Source organism: Plectropomus leopardus, chromosome 17 (genome assembly GCF_008729295.1).
Source record: "Plectropomus leopardus isolate mb chromosome 17, YSFRI_Pleo_2.0, whole genome shotgun sequence".
NCBI classification, from domain to species: domain Eukaryota; kingdom Metazoa; phylum Chordata; class Actinopteri; order Perciformes; family Serranidae; genus Plectropomus; species Plectropomus leopardus.
Genome location: NC_056479.1, coordinates 6,783,686 through 6,801,250, shown reverse-complemented (window position 1 = coordinate 6,801,250; position 17,565 = coordinate 6,783,686). Strand labels below are relative to the sequence as shown.

Below are 17,565 nucleotides of genomic sequence, written 5' to 3'. Positions count from 1 at the left end.
TTTGTCAGATTTATATTAAAGGAGGAAATCAAGATAGTTGCAGCCGATAGTTGAACAGAGCAAGCTAAGACACTCTGGAATCAGACCTGCCGTTTCAGTCACTAGTGAGTTGTCTCTTCCTGCAAACTCCAGCCTCCTCCTCCCTCCCCGGACCTGTCACTTCACTCTGCCATATCCTCTTCAGTCGAGCACTCCCTCCTTCTCTCTCTGTCTCTGCAAGACACCAACCAACCCGCCACACAAGCCACTCAGTGCTCATACGGCTGCAGCACCGCTCAATCCTCCGAGGGTTTCCGTACACAAGCAGGAATAAAGGGTCAGGGTTTGAGTTCCAGTCACTGCCCTCGGTTTCAGGGCCTCAGAAGCCTCCGCCGAGGCTGTGAGACCCTTCACCACCATTACATCCACCTCCTCCTCCTCCCCGTCTTCTTCGTCTGTCTTATTACTGGGGATGACCTGCCTCACAGCCCCTGGGCTCAGTGACCGAGAAATCCTCCGGCCCTCACTGTCCCCGTCCTCCTTGCTGCTGGTGGATTGTCTTTGTGTCTACCGGAGTGGCCTCGGAGAAATGAAGTGCCATGATCTCATCACGCCGAGCCCATTGTTTTCACTCTCATGCACACTGTGTAATAGCCATGGAGATAAGGGGATGATTCAGGCCTTTCACGGAAGGAAATGTGAAAAGCCTGCCTGTGAAAAAGTGAAATTACTGTTTTGATGGCTTTTGATGGCGGGGGGCATAATTGCTGGATGGAAGGAAGGATGGAGGGTGAAATACACATAGGAGATTAGTATTTCTAATACTGGAGACGGTTGGTAGGAGGCCCTGCAGAAGGGTATGCACGCAGTGGGTAGTTCTAATGAAGCTGCCATGTATGTAGAAGAGCAGATTGACTAAAATAGCTCATTGTTCTTCTTTTCCACCGCCACCTTTGCCCCTTCTGGATTGAAACTACATTCTTGATGGCAGCACTGATTATGATATTGTTCGACGCTCATCGCCATAGTAACAGTGATTATTTTCACATTGTTTGTGCATGAAATAGTTGCCGGAGCCTTCAGGAATGGCAAACGAGCTTAAGTATTTTTGGCAACTGGCATAAGGCTCATCAGCACATGCAGACAACACGGGTCGGAGGATTACAGCTTGTAGTAATGACAGGGGCAAAGCGTAAATAGTATAAATACTCCATGGGATTATAATTAGCCTTACTCTGCGCATTTAGACACACTCAAGTGGAACTAAAACCTTATTGACTTCTGGAGACAATTTCATATTAATTGGATGCCTCGTTTTTCTCACTTTGTTTTTTTTTTCTTTTTTTGAGCATCTGACAAACGCGGTGGAATAACAGAGAGCGTAGCGGATTAGCATTAGCCACAGCGACAACTCCGACGCCACCTTCATTGCCGTCACCTGGGCTGGCGACGATGGCGCCGATGAAGGAGGGGATGGGAATCAAAGGGGAGCTTTGAAGTTGTCAACTAAAAAGCGCAAAAAGGAGGGATCAATGTGAGCGGGAAGCTGATAAGATAAGGCTGGTAGGGATATATCCTCTGGGTGGAGAGACATGGAGGGAAAGAGGACAGGGTTTCCTGGTGGCGCTGGTGCCCGGACATGAGAGGAATTAATGTGTCCGCCATTGCCACCACCCCTTCAAACACACACATAAATACACACACACTTTTTCATCTCCCATCTCAGCATTCGGCATATGTCCTCCTCCCTTTTTGTCTCCTGTGCTCCCTCCCCTCGTTCTATCTGCGCGTCGGCCACAAATTTCTCCCTTATTTTCCATCCAGAAGTGGGGGAAAGTTGTAAAGCTAATTAAGGAGCGGGGATGCGGCAGCTCGACAGATGTGCATTGAGATGGGTGCTATTGAGTAGCGGGGATAATGGTGTGTGGACCTGGTGGGCAGCGGGGTTGTGTTGGAGGGAGCTCCTACCTGGGCGTGCATGTTAATCAGCGCGCCTGTCTGTTGAGAGCCGGGGAATTAAGGGGGAAGGGAAGCGTGTCGCCAGCCTCCAGTGAAGAGACAAAGCTGGCAAGCTGATTAAGAGCACAAATTTGCCAGTTTGGTCAGACAGGGAGATATGTGTACGAAGGAGGAAAAGGGCAAGAAAGGTGTGTATTGATTAACAGTGCTGGTGGTGGTGGAGTTGGGGGGGGGGGGGGCTGTGGGTAGAAATCTACCTACCGTTGTCAGGCTAAATATTTCACAGTACTTGAAGGCATCACAATACTTCAAAGGGGGCAAAAATCACAAAATGGCCATCACATATCTGCAGGGAGGCTGTGAAAGTTGTTGATAAATGTTAATAACTTAATGATTTCTCGACCCGACGCTGAGATTTCTGCCTGTGAAAACTCACTTTGCCTGCACTCTGAACAAAAAACCCTAACAGCCTGATGAATTTCATGACATTCACAGTCTCCTTCACGTCCACACACATTTTCAGCTGCTCAATAATGGAGGACGGAGCTCCAGTATGAGCAAGCAACATTCCAGTGATGAAAGCGTTTTGCTTGTTTTCTTTCCTTTTGCTGTATTTTACATCAAAAGGCTGGAATCTCCTGCTAGTCACTGAAAGATAACCACTGAGATAACCCACAGATGTCTTTATATCATCTTACAGAAAAACTGACTGACTGGGCCTTTGAATACTCGGTACCAGTCCTTAACCTGCTTAAACTTACTATGCATATGCAGTGCAGCATACAGGATGAGATTATGTTATACTGTATATACAATATGATATTACATTTTTCAACACTCATCCCAACTTGCCAAATATCATCACTTTGTCAGCATTTGCATTGTGTCTTTTCTAAATGCACTTCATTTTTCATGTGACATGTAAAGTTTCTACTTGTTCCATGCATACAGTCTTTTTTAAACATTAGCATACATTGCAATGTAGGTAAAACATTTCCCTTTTTTAGGCTTAATTTGAAGACAATTTCAATTTCATGAATCAGCGATACCTTGTCTAGTGCAGTGCTTTCAAAGCGTGCAACATGTATAAATAGAAGCACCGCATCTGGCAAAATTTAAGCTCAAAACCTCAAACCTTTAAATCCAAAATGTCTTTCCATTGATGCAGTTTTAATTTTAAAAGAGTAACTGCCTTTTTTCACCCCAAAAAATACACAAACTCTTGAGTAAACAAACGGTGTGGCTACTCATCCCTCCTCCCACCTCCCCTGAAATGTGATCTCCAGTGTTGCCAACACCGGCCTGGGCTTGGCAGTAAACACACGGCCTGTCAGACACGGGTGGCTCTATTAGTCTATTTATAAACACATATATAATGTCAATCATTTTTTAATATGCTTATTACTACTGCAATACGAGCACATTTAGTGCAATCAGTACAGCAAATGTGTCACATTTACAAATGCTGGTTCAGCCGGTTAGCATAAAATCAAAACGCATTAATGTCGCACACCAGACCAGGCAAGCAAAACCCGTAATCAACCCAACTCTGGTATTTGACGAGTTGGGTTGTTGTCCGCTACCTCTACAACTGACACACCCGGTGTATATCATACCCCAAAAGGTACATCTTTGCATTGGTGTCTGACACCGACACCACTGACAAAGCAGCAGTGTTTGACAAGATTGGAGTTAAGAAGGGAGAAATATTCATCGACTGGGTTTAAAAGTGTGTAAAAGTGACATGGGAAGGGCAATCCAAGGTACTACACTCACAGTTACAATACAATACAAAAAGAACATCAACAGATCAAGTTTTCGAATCCACAAAATGTGATACAATATCTTGTATCCCATACTGATAACAAAAATGAATCCAACTGTAAACAGGCAGTCTTATTAAAAAAGTTTTGAGAGAATGAGTATTTTTCAGGTTATTATAATCAAGTCCCAAATACTTCCTCACATCACAATGTCCAAGATTCAAGGTGGAATTAATTGTCATCCTCTCCATGTACAATAAATATATGAGAACAAAGTTACATTCCCTCAGGGCTATGGTATACAACATTATAGCAGACACAATAAAATTTAAGTACAAAGACAAGTACAGCGATGTGTTAAGGTCAGTAAAGTGCCTTCACACATGTAAAGATGTGCATTGTTTCATCAAAAGCAGAACAAAGTTCTAATGGGTAAAAAGCTAATTATAATATCCTATATTATAATAACAATGTCTTACAGTCCTTTAACATTGTCGATTGAGCTGAAACAATTAGGTGATTAATAGACTGACAGAAAACTGTCAACAGTTTCATTACCAACTAATCACTTTCAGTCACATTTGCTACTATCAGCTTCTCTCTGATCAGATAAAAGAATAGATGAAGACAGATTACTTGATAAATTTAACAATAATTTGTTTTCAAAATAATTTCACCTAAAGATCACACAGCTGTAGTTATAAAAACGCCTACAAAAAGGTGATCTGGTTGAACGCTAATTAGCAGCATGACTCATGTAAAAAAGAGAGGGCTTTGAGGTTTTGGAGCAACATAAGAAATTTTACACACAATGAAAACTCTTCTGTGTCCAAAGTGCAAATACATAAGTCAAAAAAGTATTTTTTCTCACATCCAAATGAATAGATTTACAGCATATGCAGCACAGGCAACAAAGATGTACGGCGATCAAAAGTGGAGACTACCAGCAGAGAGATTATGGATATAAATCATGAACAGAAGCTTTAGAAACTAGAAGTTGTTATTTATTTCAAGCATAAAGTTCTTTTTTTTTTAAGTATTGATGTCATTTTATCCAACTATTTCACCATGGTGGGAGAATGACACTTTCTGAATAGAAGTTTGAAAAAAAAAACTCCTGGCTGATATTTTAATTAAATAAGAATAGAGATTTGCTTTAGTGACACCTTGTGAACAGCACAAAAGTTTTTTCACACTCCAATGAAAAATAATTCACTCCTTTAGATAGATGCACAGCTTTATGCTTTCTTCCCCAGATATCTGCAAGTTTTTAATTAGAATTATCTCCCTTTTCACCAACAGAGCCTGATCTAATTTCTCCCTAATTGTTGTTATTTACACAGTAAAGGTTCACGGGTATTTATCGACATTTACTTCCCCAGATCTCAGTGTCTGTCGTCGATAATGAGTGGGGAAATTATTTTTAACACTCAGTCATTATCTGTGTGTTCAAGTAGTCTTCCTTTTAATATGCTAATGCAGCTGATATAATCAGCTGGTAATTGTAAAACACTTCAAGTACGACACATTTTGTGGCACTCTCTCCTGAATGAAGAAATCACAGCCAGTCGGCGGCAGTGGCACAGCGCTGCGGTTGGATGTACCGACGATCTGTTTATGTTCTCGGGAGACGTTGTGGAGGGAGCGCCTGCCATTCGATCCAGCATGGCACAAATCCAAATCACACACAGACTCCTATAGAAATGTGTAGGCTGGCGTAAAAAGCCCTCTCCCTGTGTTAGCAATGCCACCACCACCACCACCCACTTCTGCAGCTTGTTTTTGCTTTCTCATCTAGCTTTTTATTCTTAAAAATCCACCTTTGATTACCATTGATCCTCCCACACATTGGTTTATACCTGCGTGCTATTCATGTCACAACATCTTAAATGAATCTTTTTTTATTATACGTTAACCAGAATGATGAAAGAAGTGTTCTCCCCATGTCCTCCGGGGATGCTAGTGCTTTTCTGCGGGAGAGGATGGGATCCTGACTTTGTTTTTCTCCTTCGGCTGTTATTTCCCTGAAGAGAAGAGCAGAGTGAAGGGAGCTATGAGTGATCGACTCTGCCTTTATTCTCCAGGTTTTCGGGGGATTTGAAGTTATTGAAAGTCTGGGGATGGGTGACAGCTCGGAGATGTCTATGTGATGCCTATCAGGCGTATACGCCGGCCTGCGCCGTTGTGTGTTTGCGTGCATGCATGTGTCCAGGCTCGCGGGCTCCGAGACAGAGGGCACGGGCTCCATGTTCTCAAATACATGTTATTCTTGTGGCCAATCATTTCTGCTCACACATGACATCTCTCCCAGATTGATTTCATTCAGCTGTAGAGGGCGGCAAGATCAAACAAATGTTGTCTGAAATAGCGGCGGCAGTGGAGGGAGGGGGGGGGAGGGGGTCAGGGGTGGGAGGTTGCTTGCTTGAAAGATGAAGTGAGGGATGGAGATGGAGAGAAAGAGAATCAGTCATCCAGTCAGCACTGTGCCATGTGGTGACATGGTATAGCGCTACTCCATAAACCAACAATCCTTTTCACAGCGAGGTGGCTTTTTTGTAGAGGTGGTTGTGGGGCCCTATTCCTTCACGATGCCTCTGAGTACCCATCCAAGGAATAATGGATGCGTAATATGGAACGACAGCTTGCAGAGCACTATCATTAATGTTGTAATTCACTTTTAGTGTTTCTACTATTGCGCTGCAACAGGAGGCACAGATGTCACCTGAATCTGCTCCTTCTAGCAGCCAGAGCACACCCGGTTTTCACCAGCTGTCTTGGAACGCACCCTGCCAGACCCCCCCCACCCCCCGTGTGGGCAAATGTGGGCACGAGTGAGTTTGTGTGTGTGTGTGTGTGTGTGTGTGTGTGTGTGTGTGTGTGTGTGTGGTACATGTAGTCTTGTCTTGCTCGCCTTTTGGATAAAAGTTGGGGTTTTTGAACGGAAGATTCTTTTCTTCGTTTGCATTTTATGTTTGGTACATTTTGGTCCTAAACTCATTCCAGGGTTTAGTTTACAGTACAGTTTGGGTTTAAGGATAATTAATCATTTCTGCAAGTTCTGTTTCTTCTTTCATCATTTCTTTTTTTCTAATCTTAAGTTATAAGATGCACACAATGAGTTTTCACTTTTCTTTAAGCCCCTTTGTTTCCTCCAGTAAAGTTAATCCATCACTTTGAATGAGAGGAAGACAAGCATGTTTGGCAAAGCATCACAGAGCAAACATCAAGCTCTAAACTTTTACATATTGGAAAACAAAAGTTCAGTTTATCATTTGATAATAATACACATATTGAAAAACATTGTGTATCAACACATTGTGTTATTGTATCTAACTGTAAACCAAGGACTCTGTCTGCTTGTCTGTATGTATGTATGTGCTTGTGGCATATCTCAAGAAGTGTTTATCTGATCTATTTCCCACATGGCGTGTGTATTGTTGGGGACCCAAAGACATGCAGTGTTGAATTTGGTGCAATTAGACCATTTGACATGTTCACATACTAATGTTACAACCGAATTGTTCTTCACTTCCCTTGAGTCTTCCCACAAGCTGATAGCCTGCAGGAAAAGCACCAATCTACCAATGCAACTCAGACTGTTTGTCATACTAACTTATAACACTAATAGCATTACTGCCGGCAAAATACCTCAGCTAATTTAAGAGAAACTAAATCCCCAAACCACTTTTTTTTCAGTTGAAAAGCAATACTTATGGGTATTTTAGGTCCAACTCTTGACATCTAACTGCAAAGTATTAAAATTGTACATATTGTGTTATAAATGTGCATAGTGACTGCCCTCTAAAGGTTGAAACCTCTCTATTACAATTGAATTTGGTTAATGACTGATTCTTTTACCAGGAGCCTGCTTTCATTACCAACCTTGGCCCCTGTCGCCGCCCCATCTCCACCTTCTCATCAGCCAACTGCTAAGTGTGTGTACGAGGGGCAGGGAGGTGCTGTGGATCAAGAGGCAGCACATTTGGGTGACTGAGTGTGTCTTAGCTTACCTTCCGGCCCAGCCCATTCTTTTTTCTTTTTTCTTTTTTCTTTTTTACATTCCAGGGACAAGGCATTCAAACCAAAAGTGTGGGGGCTTTTTAACCGAGATGGCTTTGTTGAAGAAATTCACTAATATGCCTATTTGGAATTTAATACCTCTGTTAAATGTATTTTACTGGACCACTACTGACTGTGACTTGACTGTTTTATAGGGGTGGATTTAGTGATTTGGGTGCTGCAGGAAATACCATTTGTCATTAGTTTTCACGCCTTCACCATCTGGTAATATTGGTATTGGCAGTGGTAGAAGAAGTACTCAAAACTTTTGCTTGTATGAGCAGCAATAACACAGGCCAAGCAATCGGCCAAAGTTGGAAACAGGAATATTATGAACAGGCGCTGCATTAGTATATATAATAATGCTAATAATATATTAAAGATGAAAATGATTCATTTGACTTTATGCAAAGCAAATTACAGTGTTCTACTGTCTAGCATCTATTGTAATAAATTACTGATTATTGTATAATAGCAATCTATACAGTAGTCAATTTATTTTAGTTTTGATTCATTGTAACATATGAATCTTTGTGTTTATTCTGCATCTTTATGTGTTTATTCTTTTGTTTTAACAACTTTCCAACAAGAAATGTTAACTTCCACTTCACACAGAGGTTCAGATCATAACAAGCAAACAAGAGACAACCTCCAGTATGAAAAAAATTAAGCCAAAGCCGCAAGTGCCAAAAAAACTGCAGTTCCTCAAATGGTTACTTGAAGCTGGCTACAGAGGCAAGTCAGTCCTCATAGACCTCCATGTTAAAATGCCCAACTTTACAGCAGAAATAAACATTAAATTCAAATGTATTTCGAGCATGTTAAAAAAAGGAAAACAAAAGAATGTTTATACATAACATATAGACATACACAAACATAAAGACAAACCTGAAAAGGAGAGGGAAGAAGTGCAAACTTACCCAAATTTACCCTTCTCCATCAGTTGTTCAAAATAATTGACCCATTTCCATTTTTATATGGATCAAATTTTCATAAACTATGTATAGCTATATATAACTATATGCAAACATATTTACATGATATAGAGATAATTTAGAATTTATATTTAAAGAACAAGAGGAAGAGATAAAAAGGAAATAATACTACAACATAGTACAAAATAAATAATAGCGATAATCCCAGTGACTGTCAAACCCCTTATTCGCAAATGTACGTATATCATGAAAATCATATCCTTGTATCATATCTTTTTAAGTTGGTCAATGTTTGAACATTGCTTCAACTCTATCTTAAAACTGTTCCATAATTTGGAACTTTCATAACTGTCATACAATAACTTTTTACAGTTGTCCATATCCTGTGAATATTTAATTTAATTATAATGTAATTAAATTCTTTTCCCCTTTAGATTATACCCTCCATCTTGATCACAGAAAACTCTTTGAACATTTATTGGTAGTGAGTTATTTATTTATTTTTTTAGCTTTAAACATTGTTTGTGCTGTTTGCAATTCCAGATGATCCATGAATTTTAATAAAAGGCTTTGGTCTTCCTCGTCATGACAACTGTACAGGAGGGGTGAATTTTTATATAAAACAACGCCAGCCTCTCACCCAAATATGGTCACTTCTGGCTCAAAAAAATAAATGGAGGCAGCCAGAATACGCAACTTGAGGCTTTAAAACAGAATGCCACAAATCACTGGGTGACGTCTTGTTAGCTATGTCAATTATTTTTTCAGTCTATACATTCCAACTACCTATTACTATCTTGTTACCAGCTAACTGTGGTTGGGGGACACTACTACGGGCAGCTAATCAGATTCCAGTAGGGGGGGCAGTGCCACCCCATGGCCACTTCTCTGGCCCACTTATGAATGTCTACGAATTGAGGTTATGCATCATAATTATTTAAATTAAGCATAATCCCAATACAGCGGAGGCAGTGGGGTTGATTTAAGAAGTATTTTATTTTGCGTCTTTCATTACTGTATTAACATTCACCCTTACCAATGTCTGTTTGTATTTGTGCATATGTCCACTATATTGCAGTTTAAATATTCCTCATTCCTTCGAAACTACCGCAATGTGCATTAATAAACATGAAGCCCATCTGTCAAATATTTTGTCACATTGCTTCAAAGTGCAGTGCTTCCTCTTCTGCTGCAAAATGCAAAACAATAAGTAAATAATGATATGGATTTCATGGATACCAGGCCTCTTATTGAAACAGGTGTGATTAGCATATTGTTTGTGTTTCATGCTGCACCGTAGGCCTATTTGTGTTATACAGGGACCTATATGGAAATGAGCGCTTTGAAAAAAAAATCAACAGAAATGTATCCTATTTCTTTAAAAGGGGCACAAATTTACTGTGAAGATCATCCTGGCAAAACCACAGAGGGAAATGTCAGAAAGGGAAAAAAAGGTTCAAAGAGAAAATAGCTGACTGACTCTGTAAGTGAAGCTAAGCTCAAAATGAAAAATGTTCATTATATGCCCGTCAAGGTGAAAGGAAGCCATCTCCTCGCCGCTGCAGTTAAAATGTCGACCTCTCCTTCTCTGAGGGCGAAAAGAGGAGAAATGTAAAAAGAGGAGAAAATGCTGCTCCGTGTGTGTGTGTGGGTGTGTGTGTGTGCATACATGTTTTGCATGTGTGTAAGTGTGTGTGTGTGTGTGTGTGCATGTGTGTGTGTGTGTGTGTGAGTGACTGATCTGAGCTGCAGTTCAGACAAGGGCAGAGATGTTAATGGTGCTGCTCAGTAAAATGACCCTTACATCCGTTTCTTCATACATTTTACATTGCTTCAGAAGTCCTCATATTTTCCCCTTGTCAGCAGTGTTTGTGTATCATTGTTTTGTTGTGTGTGTGTGTGTATGTGTGTGTGTACGTGTGTGCGTGTGTGACCTCTACAACAAGCTCTGCGCCCTCTCGGACCTCCACTTGTCTCTTTGTATGTACCTGCTCATGTTAAGGCTGTTAAACTGCACTCAGGATGCATTTTATTCAGCAGTGAAGCAGAATGTTATGGTCGACCTCTGCGGATCACAGATGCTGTCCCCAGTGCCTCATTACTGACAATTTATATAATCTAATGTTACTTGAATCGCTCGCTGTGCTGGCACATGTGTTTATTTTTAAAACAACTCTCATTCAGCGTTACAGCCGCCATGTTGCTACGAATCCCTGAAAAATAAACCAGCAGGTGGGCAGCTGAGCGGCTGACCACGTTTTTTTGGTTTTTTTTTTTCTTCCGCAAAAAATTTTTTTAAGAACAACCTTCATGGCTCTGACTGCAAATGAGCGGAAGCCTCGCAGTTTTGATTTGTTGGATTCTGTGCTCGTGCCAAAGTCCGTTACAATTTTCATAAGGATCCGACGCCAGTCTGGCCACACTTAACTATCTGTTATGGATTATGAGCTAACCTTCCACCTCACCATCTTATTTCTTACTCTAGAGTTGGATGTGAAAGTTTTTCACATTTTTATGAATGTGAGCTGCGGCATTAAACTATAACTGCTCTGAACTCAGTGCAGATATTAAATCCCATTATTAGAAACCTCTCAGTGTTTTAAAGTTTCAATTTTATTTCGTTGTTGCAGTATATCAGTTAGTACAGGAAATTGTGAAAAGTTTATGGTTTAAGTTTGGTTAAAATTACATGAAAAGACCAAAACCTCTAATGATTGTATCTAATAACAAGTAATGTGTGCGTATGTAACACCTAATATATCTTCCTCCTGTGCCATAAAACTCCATTGTTATCCAAAAATTGTTAAAACACATTAGCGAGCCACATGGATGCGCTGGGTGACACGTTTCTTCTCTTTAATGAACACACACTGTATTTTATTTTGACTTAATTCCCTGAACACCATCCTGCTGCTTTATTTTTTTACCATAGCAATAAATGCATATTCATCCACCACTAAAAATAGTTCCAACAAATACATATCCTTCTGTTTGTGTAAAATTTGTTAAAACCTACGATGGCCAGCTGTGAGAGGGAATTATTGAGCCTTTTTTAAAATTTAACTTTATTTTTATGAAACTATATCTTTGTAAGGTGTTTTTAAAGATTTGAGTCCTCAGTTGAGACAAGGGGCTTAGAACTGAATGCACTGACTTTTGAGAGACGGACTAACACATTGTTGGTTTTGGTCTTTTTATGGGTTGTCATCCTTTAACTATTGATTTTATGGCGTACTACATTAAAAATGCATCACCCATTAATTACTATTTGGGATAAATGATTGGGATATGGAGCAGATCCAAAACTTCTACAGTCAAGAGGTCATCTTTCTGAAGTTTCTCTTGTAGATCATGGTCCCAATTGGAGGAATAATGACTAAGGGCTCATTTATGCTCAACATTAATTACATATATAGAGACAGATGGAGCATTTTTGTCTGGTGTTTTAATTTTGCCCATATTTGTGCGCGTTTTCTAAATGCTTGCGGATACTGACAAAACAGAGCAGTGCCACCGGAGAGTGTGGAGGCAGTGCAGCGTAGTTCAAGTGAGATTCAACCATATGAGATGATATAGGTATTTGTAAAAAAAAAAAAGGACCAGAATAAACCAGTATAAAAATAAAAAAAATTGCCTGTCCACATGACTCTATGTATTACCTCCGTTTAAAGGTACATTAGTACAACCTTCTCCATCTTCCCCTTGTATGTTGTTGTCAGAAGCTTTTGACTTCGCCATCTGTTGGCTGTGTTCATGCCAACATGAAGGACACATAGAAGTGTAAAGGCAGTGACATTAAAATTTGAAACAGACGTATTTATTTCTGTACATAAAGGGATTATAAATGAGCCTTAAGAGGGCTTTATTCTAACATGAATATGAAAAGAGAAAAGAAAAGTTAAGTGCTTAGTTGTAAAACCTTCATTGAAACTGAAACTGTAATTTCTTGCCTCATAATGCAAACAGATTAAGTAACATATCACTATCCAACACACCATCTGCTCTTTTTCTTCCAGAAACTGATTGGCATAGTGTGGCGTTGACATTGGACTTCGCTCTGAGCACCAACAAGTGATTTCTTCTCTTCTCAACAACTCCAGCCTCAGACAGGTAGGATGACTCACTTTTACAAGACATACATAACTGATGAATAATGATATATGAAGCAAGGAACCTAAGGGGAAAAAAGGAGAGTATCCTCAAACTGGGTTCAGGCAGCAGGCTATGTAAACTTTATCGTACAGAAGTCATTGGAGCCTGCTGGGTAACAACTGACATTGTCACAGGACACGGTCATGGCAAAGACATACACCAACATATATAAAAAGTTAACAATAAAACAAGATTGTCAAAAATCTAAGTATTAGAGTTATAAAAAAAACCCCACACTTAATATAAAGTAGTATTTGATATGACACCACCTAATATTCACCAAACTCAATTTACCAGAAACAATAACAGCACAGAAGTTTGCTCTCTCAAAATTCAGGGTCTAATACAATGATCCATAAAAAAAAAAAAATCTAACTCGCATTAAAAAAAAAAAAAATTAAAAAAAAGAGAACTAAGTACAAATAGTAAAGAAACTAATTTGCTAGGGCTGAGATGACCTAAAAGTAAAATTAATAAAACATAGAAATCTTTTTTTTTTTCAGTACACTGCGCCTGTACCGTCTCATTATTTAGCTCATCTTCTAATTAAAAGATGTCTCAGCAGGTCTCCAAATGCCATATTGACTTAAGTTACAAACCACTGGACAACAAAGGAACACCATTTCTCTTCTTTTGCCATTTTGTGTAATGAGCCACTGTTTCCGTGTCCCCCTGCACAGTGTAAAATGAAGTGAAAATGCTTTCTTCTTGTCAGCTCGTGCTTTCTGCAGACGGTTTAAAGACATCAGAACAGACTCATTGGAATGATAATCTGGTATGCGTCTGCACTTATGGAGAATATCTCGAAGCATGTCAGACTCGCATCAAAGCCGTTGTTGTAATTTTCTTTTCAAGGGCAACTTAAAAGAGGAGTCAGGAAGAAAGTGGCATTAGTTTCTTGTTTTCTCCTACAAGGCAGCCGGTTCAAAAGTAACCCAGCACTTTCTGATGGGAGTGTAGGATGATTCAGCAGGAACCCAACAGCCCATCTGACTGATTCACATTTAAACATAAACAGAAATATGGTTGCTCCAGGGAGCTCCGTAGAGAAATGGAAAGTAGCCCCAAATTTCACAGCAGCAAATCAAACGTCTTTTTTTTTTTTTTTAACTCTTCTCTTTCTGTTTTCCCTTTCTCTATGGCTCCCTGTAGCATTGTGCACACATAACAGCACCTACTGATTGGGCTTATTTGAAGCACGCACCCTGACAAAAAATGGAGAAGAGGAGATTTTCCCGTGTCACAACGGGATTGAATGTGGTTCTCCAGAAGAGGAGGGCCTGAGAGGATTATATGGCTCAGTGGGCGCTGTATTGTGTGGGGAGTGGATACAGCAGGTACCCACCGAATCCCAGCCAAGAGACAGACACAGTGTTGCTAGGGATAATGTTGCCTCCCAGCAATTAAACTCTGGAGGTTTTGGAGTGGTTTAGAAGGAAGCTTGTTAAATTATCCCATCGCTTCTTTCCCCTTTTCTCTCTCTGTCGCTCTGCCTCTCCGGTAACCACGTCCTTTCCCTTTTTACCGTTTCACTGGATGTAAACCTATAAGAGGCATCATTTGCCTTGAATACCTGGTTGCTTAATTGAATCCTCCTCTGTTGGTTTATTGCATCTTTTTTTTTAATCACGTATAGAGAATGCAGACATAAAAGAAAACTGCACCTACACCCTCACTCTGTTGAGGTGAAGTGACACTAAGAATGCCAAAAGCTGCCAGTTGATGGCAGCTTTGAATTAGTAAAATATAAGCTTTTTTTTTAAATGACATTGAAACTCTGAAAAAGCAATGATAACCTGAATTTAATGCTTTTTTATTAAAAATTGAGTCATAAGAGGTTACTCACTTTTTAAGGTCACTTTTCATTAGTTGTGTATAATTTATTTGCCCTGGTTACAAAATAGTATTCAGGTGGTGTATTCTAAATCATATAACAACAACAACAACAATAATAATAATAATAATAATAATAATAATAATAATGCATTAATGCATTTACTTATAGGCACCTTTCAAACACTCAAGGACATCTTAAAGATAGTTAAAAATAAACAACAGTGTTTCCAGACAGCATAAAATCAAACAAAGCAGTAATATACAAAAATGAGTTTGTCAAATCACTAAGTAAATATCATCCTCATAAAAAATAGGTATAACCAAATCATCATAAAATTATCAGCAGTGCAAAACTCCATGTGGGTGTAACCATTGGAGACAGCATCAGATGGAATATGCCAGCTTAGATCCTCATTACTGCAACATACATTAAGTTTGCATTACAGTACGCCTCCTATATGCTTCATTAAACTGTTTGTATTTTGTCATATGTGTCCGTGTAAATTAGCCTTTACTTAAGTAAATTGAAATGTTTATACATATCTGTTTATGTGTCTTTAAAAAATACGTTCATTACAATAGAATTAAGCATTTCCTCCAGGAAGGTTTTTCTTCCCCCCATATCTTTTTCCACTTTTTCTCCTACTGGATTATTCCTGTTTCTGTGAATTTGACATTGATAACATGCTGTTAGGATTTTAACTAAGAGCTGTGTTTTTCTAAGTGTTCTTAATGGTCTGACTATAGTTACCTCTGCTAAGGGGGTAATGTTCATTTTGGTTTGTTTGTTTTTTTTTTCTTTTTAGCCTGTCAGCATATTATATAGCTATATATATAAATATATATACATATATATATATATATGTATATATATATTAACATTGCAAAATAGGCAATTTGGCCTTGGTGAAGGCCGGCTTTAATACTTGGTTCAAACATCAGTAAATCATGTACAATAATATACCCTCTTGCATAACGACCTCTTTCAATTTTGATATTACAAGCACATTCTGCTTGTAATAATTTTGTACTTTTAATTAAGTAAAATTGTAAGAATTTTCAGTCCAATCAAATGTGGCACTGCTATTTTTATTTATAGTAATTATCCTTAAGACATATCTTAAGTCATGTCCCATTGTTGTTATTGTTTTCTCGAGTATTCCTTTTAAAGCTAGAACCACTCAATCATATTCTGTAATCACCTCGCTATATTGTATAGTTTTTATTATTATTAGTGGCGGAGTCCACCACTCCTGCCACAAATTTAAATTGACTGCTTACATATACTTATATGAGTTTGTTGACTGCACTTATACAGATGCACCAGTTGCCTTTCTTTTTTATTTTTGGGAAAAATAGCTACTCATGAAGTATTTGCTGCCCTGAGAATTCTGGGATGTATAGCATTAAAGGTTAAATGTTTCTGATTCAGTAGCATCTAGCATGAGGGTGCAGAAGAGAATCTTCTACTGTGTGCCAAGCAAGTAGCAGAACTACAATGGCTGATGCAAAGAACAAATGGCCCTATCTAAACTAGTGTTTGGTTTGTCCATTCTGGGCTACTGTAGAACAACATGGTGGACTCTGTGGAAGAGGACCTGTCCTAAAGTACTGTAGATATAAATGGCTTATTCTAAGGTAATGAAAACACAACAATTTGGGTCATCTTAATGATATCATAGTAATTAATGTCACATACTCTTATTATTATCACAATTATTATATAGCCCACACACTTGTACTTTAAAGTGCACTTGCAGTAACCTAGTAACCAAAGGTGTTGCCAAACCAACCAGGTCTGAAATCTTAATGATGATAACCTTAAGTGAAGGATCTAAATAATTCAGCTACATCTGGGCCACACAACACAAGAAGTGATCTGCATTTAAACAGACAGACTTGCCGTACATGATGCATTCAAGTTGTAGTTACCAAACAGAACTTAAGAAGCTGGTTCTGTGAAACTGATGCTGGATCTACTTTGTCTTCACTTTGCCTTTGAGTTCAACCTCCATAAACCTTCTGTGTTGGTTTTGATTTTATGGGAGGGGTGGTGCTCACTAACTTTGACCACTGTCCTCGTCCTCGGGCAAACAAACAGCCCATTTCAAAGGTGAAAGTCCATGGCATTCCTCCTGAAAAAAAAAAAAAAAAACTTCTCTCATTTATTTCTAAATGTGACACTGTGCTTCCTAATACCCTTGGGACTTCTGTGTCCGTAGTTCCAGGTCGGTTCCCAACAACACAGCAGTGTTGCGCTAACCTCTTTTCCATACCCCTACACACACACACACACACACTCACACACACCCCAAGGTAACTGTGGGTAGTAGAGCCCCAAAGCTTCGTCGTCCAGGACAAATTGGTAGCAAGCGGCTCATTTACTCGGAGCCGTCATGAATGGACTGTGCCGTGACTGTGTAAACAAGTGCAAAGACTCCCAAGGGCATTCCTGCATAAATAATGACTCCAAGAGATGTTTGCCATTTGTACCACTCACTGGTTGCAGACATGGGTCAGCTAGTCTCCTCTGTGGGGAGTCTTCAGTAAACAACAGCCGCCGTGTCCATTAACGACTGTGTGGAAAGTTTACCTGGTCACAGGTGCAAGGGCTGGTCTCCCAGGCTGGGGGATATCGGGAATTTATTTGGCTTCTTCTCCCGCTTGTTTGGAAGCTTCTGGTTTTCAGAGACCAATTCAGAGGCTTTCTGCTTTGGTGTAAACCACAGTGGAGGTTATGAATTAAATGTTTACTTTATTACATGTATGCAGCTGGTTTACATTCACATTGTCTAACTTAAATGAAGACAGGACTCAAAAGTGGTTATTTTGTCATGAGGGTATTTGAGGGCCTGTGTTTTGTCATCCTGTCAGGGGAGATA

At 39.5% G+C, this 17,565-nt stretch overlaps 1 protein-coding gene across 4 annotated transcripts in view; it reads left to right on the top strand.

Annotated features, from left to right (window-relative positions):
- LOC121956111 (RNA binding protein fox-1 homolog 3-like) overlaps positions 1-17,565 on the top strand; it is a 546,203-nt gene that overhangs the window by 161,004 nt on the left and 367,634 nt on the right. For all 4 annotated transcript variants that reach the window (XM_042504227.1, XM_042504222.1, XM_042504225.1 and 1 more), the window contains one exon: positions 12,712-12,805. The gene's annotated coding sequence lies outside the window, so the exon portion shown is untranslated. The remainder of the gene's footprint in view (positions 1-12,711; positions 12,806-17,565) is intronic.